A 5600-nucleotide genomic window follows, 5' to 3' on the forward strand; every position below is an offset into this window, starting at 1 on the left:
CTCTCCCAGGAAATATCTCATTTAGCTACTCCTCTTCTTATCCTTTCGTTGGGTGTTCCTTCCCCACCACTCATTCTCAATCTCTCACGACACATGGCCCGGGCCTCCTCCTCTATCTAGCTCCCCGCTGCTGCCCTTCTGTTTCAAATAGCCGGTTTTTTTGCATATTTTTGAAAGGAAATCTCCGGTTCCAGCTGCCAAAATCACCACTGATAGCTTTTTTATCAGCCGGTTGTAACTTTTTGGACCGCCGGTGTCGTGGTTCTAAGTCTGACAGTAGAATGGGGGGTAGGCATGGAGAGGCAAGATCCTAGCTATGGAGTAGTTGTACACACGAGTGTTTAGCGAGTTCAGGCCCTTCTCGGAGGAAGTAACAGCCCTACGTCTCGGAGCCCGGAGACGGTCGACTGGTTTCTGTGTATATGAGTTACAGGGGTGCGAACCCTTTACACTGAGGAGGGGGGTGGCTTATATAGAGTCCGTCAGACCCCTCCGGCCCTCAGTTATGCAGGGTTTAAAGTACATTAAGATAGGGGGTTACTGGTAACGCCCTCATAAAGTGCCATGAAGACTATTAAAGCTACTTAATGACAGACCGTTGCGTGCTGAGTGGTTTTAGGTCTCCTGGCTGTCGAGTGGTTGGCTTCATGGTCGAGTGGCTATCTTCATCGTCGAGTGAAGTCCCTCTTGGTCGAGTGAAGTCCCTCTTGGTCGACTGGAAGGTAGCTTCTTCTAAGGATGTCCTTGGGTAGGGTATCCTAGATAGGTCCATGACCCTACCCTAGGTACATAACCTCATCATTAGCCCCCGGATGGATCGAGGTTCGAGTGAGGAAGGAGTTGATGATTTTCTCCGACCTATTTCCCATGCTTTGATCATGTCGTATCCTGGATCAGCGATTCTTCTTTTCGGTGTTGGCATCAACTTTTCTTTCAGTCGCCTTGATCCATTCCTTTCTTCTGTCGAGTGAACTTTTGAACTTTAGTGAACTTCCGAGCGACGGATCCTAGGAAAGATATCGTATGACAGATTGATCTGCCGTTAGCGGATTTTGTGGGATCCGAATTTTGGGAAGCGCGCGAAACGGGGCGGACCGCGGTACTCGGATGGGATAAGGCGTGGACGCCTCGATTTCCGCGCCGCCTTTTTCGCCACATATCGTGCGTGCGCGACTGTTTTGGGATGTGACGGGACCGCCCGGGCCCACTCGTCAGCCACTCGGAAGCGCCCTTATATAAAGCGTCGGGCGAGGGTTTTTGAACAGTGCCTTCCCATTCTTCTCTCCGCCCTCTTTGCCTCCGCCCGCTGCGCCTGCTCTCGCCTCCGCCTATCCACTCCTCGCGTGCTTCGCCGGCGACAATGGTGAAGGAGAAGACGGCGGCCTTAGAGCGCGCGAAGAAGGCGACGGCGACGGGGAAAGCGAAGGGGAGACCGTCCAGTCGGGGCGGATCTTCGTCAAGGTCCCGCCTGCCAAAAGGTTGGGTCCAAGGGGATTGGATCCGCTCGACCATCACCGAGACAAATCTCAATGACCTGGCCAACGAGGGTCTGATCCCCCACGGGTCAGCAAGGCTTCCGGGGACCGAGTGTCAACCGCAGCCGCAGGAGGGTGAGTGCGTTCTCCTAGCCACTCATGTAGACCGTGGCTTTTCTCTGCCGCCGAGTGTTTTCTTCCGAGGGTTTCTGAATTTCTTTGGGGCGCAACTCCACCATTTCACCCCCAATTCCATTGCCTATGTTGCTGCTTTTGTGTCCATGTGCGAGAACTTCCTGGGTTGTCGACCACACTGGGGTCTCTTTAAGCACATATTCACCTGTCGCTCACAGACAGTGAAAAAGGCGAGTCCGGACGATGAGAGGACTAAGGTTATCCAGATGTGCGGTGGTCTTGGGATTCAGATGAGGAATAAGAGTACTTTCCCGGCCATGACCCTTCCTGAGTCGGTCAGAGGGTGGCAGTCGACTTGGTTCTACTACCAAGACGAGTCGACACCGAGGCAGTCGACTGGTCTCCCTCCGTTCTCCATGGACCGAGTGGACAAACCCTCTTCTCTGAAGGTGCTTCCTGAGGAGAAAGCTCAGGTGAAAATGTTGATAGAACGCGTAGTCCAACTTGTTAGGGACGGAGTGACGGGTATGGATCTTCTGGAGGTCTTCCTTAGACGGCGCATCCAACCGCTTCAGTACCGAGGCCACCCAATGTGGCTGTACTGTGGTACCGAAGACACCACTCGGGTCCATCCAGAAGTGATCAACGACGCCACACTGGAGAGGTGGGTGGCAGCCATCACAGGGAATAAGGACAACCCTCGAGGGGCTAGGAGGATCCCACCACTCGACTGTACCTATACACCGGACACGGTATGACCACTTATCTCCAATTGTAATCTTGCTGTATTCATTCTGCTTTGCTACGAATTGGTCGATTGATCTTTGTTTTGTTGTCTGATAGGCCACCACGGAGTTATACTCGATGCCCAATGGTGTGCAGACGCCGACTGAAGAGGAGGAAGGAAGTGGGGGCGAAAGTCCGAAGGAGTGGGATTCGGATGCCGACGATGATGATGAGGGTGATGACTCTGGTGAGGAGGAAGAGGAGGAGGAGGAGGAGGAGGAGGAGGAGGAGGAGGAAGTTGTACCTCCTCGCTCGGAAAGACGCTCGAAGCTTGTCGATGATCCCGCGGTCGAGCGCGGTAAGGGGGTCGCAACCGTCACGCAGTCGTCCAAGCGCCCTCGGACTATTTCTCCGGTGCCGACTGAGAAAGCTCCGAGGCAATCTCGAGTGGCACTGTCGAAGTCGGCGAAGGTCTTGCCGAAGATGAAGATGGTGATCCCCACTATCTCATGGTAATGGTGTAGCTTGAATTTGTCTGTTCCTCATGAACTTATTCTTGGTCGACTCATGAGCTAATCGACTGTCTTCTGAAACTGCAGTGCTGCTACTTCTGATACCTCGGCCAGAGCTGGAGATCAGGAGATGGAAGATGCTGTTACTTCGAAACCTGGTATGACTCTTGTAGTTCCGTCTTCAGTCGATTGGCTTCTTGTCTCTAATTTTGATTCTTTTTCTGCAGCTTCATCTAACGTCGTTATCGACCTTCCCGACGACGACAATGAGGAACCACCGAGGCAAAGGAGGAGCAAGAAAGCGTCTGCTGGCAAGGCGACTCAGGACGTGCCAGCACCCGAGACATTGGTCGTGGAGGGAGACAATGTCACTCGGCCTACCGTAACCTTTGCGGTGCCGTTGACGAGTGCTCGTCCTTCATCGTCGAGTGCTGCTCAACCCTCGCTTTTCTCAACCTACCACATTCTAGAAGACCAGGCTAATGCTGCTAAAGAAGCAATACGTCAAGCGGGGGTCATGATGGAGCAAGTGAAGGCAATACGAGAAGCCAGTCAGGCAGCCTATGACGCCAGTTCAGCTCTTCGGAGTAATGTTCAGGTCAGTCGGTCACTGCCTGTTCTGTTAGGATATGATATCTGAAAACTCTTCTTTCTGAAATTCCTAGAGTTTGTCCTACACCCACTGGGTGTGCGATTGAAATTCCGGGTTAGTGGGGGCACGCTGAGTGCACCCACTGGGTGTAGTCCCCAAGGCTATGGTCGACTGCTGGCAGTCGACTATAGTCTTTATGTCTTAAGTTTTTTCCTTACTCGACTAGGTCGAATAGATTCATAAACCGGTGGGGGCACGCTGAGTGCACCCACTGGGTGTAGTCCCCGAGACTGTGGTCGACTGCTGGCAGTCGACTATAGTCTGAAGAACACCTCCCGTTTTTTTTGTTGGTCGACTGGTCGACTCTAACTGATGAAACTAGTGGGGGCACGCTGAGTGCACCCACTGGGTGTAGTCCCCGAGACTGTGGTCGAATGTTTGTATTCGGCCATAGTCTTAGAAATGCTATGATTTTTCCTTAGTCACTCGGAAGTGAATTGTCTTTGACATCTGTCGATTGGTTCTTCGTAGAAATCCTGCGACCTTGCGGCTCGTTACACTGAGATGGAGAACAAACATATCCAGCTCGAGCTTGATCTGAAACTGACCCAAGAGAACCTAACGAAGGCGAAGGAGGAGGCTAAAGGTATGTTTGGTGAGGCCTCCGACGACTGCTTTTGCCTCTCGTTTGTTTCAGAGTCTGATCTCACTGTAATTTTGCAGACAAAGTGAGGGATGCCCTGAAGAAGAAAGACCTTGACTTGGCTGAGTTGCAGAAAGCGGCTTTAGAGAAGACCAAGCTCGCAGATGAAAAGCTGGCTTCAGTTACCAAGCTTGAAGAAGAAAACACCAATCTGAAGGCTACTCTTGATGCTGCCAACAAGGAGGTCAGTCGACTGAAAAGTGACAAGGTTGCCCTGAATGACAAGGCCAGCGAGTTGGAGGGAAAGAAGAACGATCTGGAGGCTTATCTGGGTGGACTCGCCAAGAAGCTATTCCTCATGCTTGAAGGTAATCCTTTGTAACAAACAGACGTTTCAATTGTGATCTCCGACTGTTGTCTTGAATCGGTGGTTGTGCTTGCAGAATTTTGCCAGAACTTTGAAGAGGAGACTGGTCGACTGGAAATAAACCTGGATCCCATCAACTCTCCCGTGAAAGATGAAGTCGCCATGAATGTGCTCCGGCTTGAATCTCGCGTTGCTGCCGTCGTCGACTATCTTGCAAGGCTGAAGGTCGCAACTTCTCGCATCGACACAACACTCTGGCCAAGAGAGACGCTCCAGAACGACCTCGAGTCTCTGATGACTCGACTGAACGAGGTCCCAAGTCGAGTGCAGGAGTGGAAGAAGTCTTCGGCCAGGTGTGGTGCGGATGTTGCTCTGTCTCTGGTCCGCGTTCATTGCAAGGATGCTCGAGAGGACAAGCTGGTGGCCCTTAGGGTGGCTAACACCAAGAAGCACGATTTCCGATCCTTCATGGAGACCTTCATCGCCGCCGCCACTCGAATTGCAGATGGAATCGACCTGGACGAGTTTGTTGCGCCTTCCAGCCCTCCACAGGAGAGGTAAAAAACTTCTGAGCTTGATACTTTAAATTTGCCTCAGTATGCCGAGTGATTTTTGTAACCGACAAACCTTAACAGGCCTAGCGCCTGAGCACTTTCGGTTCCGTTAGGTGTTATCCGAACTTGGATTCAACGTTGAATATGTTTGCATTTGGTTTGAGGCGTCTTTTTCAGGTTAAAGCGAAGCGCTCATTGCAATCGACTTGTTCCCCAATACACTTAGGCGAGCACTGGGCTGCAGCTAAGCCCTCGAGTGAGAGGTTTGCTCTCCACTCGGTAGGATTTCAAAAACTTAGGCGAGCACTGGGCTGCAGCTAAGCCCCCGAGTGGGAGGTCTGCTCTCCACTCGATAGGATTTCAGATACTTAGGCGAGCACTGGGGCTGCAGCTAAGGCCCCGAGTGGGAGGTTTGCTCTCCACTCGGTAGGATTTCAGATACTTAGGCGAGCACTGGGCTGCAGCTAAGCCCCCGAGTGGGAGGTTTGCTCTCCACTCGGTAGGATTTTTAAAAACTTAGGCGAGCACTGGGCTGCAGCTAAGCCCCCAAGTGGGAGGTCTGCTCTCCACTCGGTAGGATTCCAGATACTTAGGCG

This window comes from Triticum aestivum, chromosome 2B, assembly GCF_018294505.1.
Source record: "Triticum aestivum cultivar Chinese Spring chromosome 2B, IWGSC CS RefSeq v2.1, whole genome shotgun sequence".
In the NCBI taxonomy this organism is placed as follows: Eukaryota; Viridiplantae; Streptophyta; class Magnoliopsida; order Poales; family Poaceae; genus Triticum; species Triticum aestivum.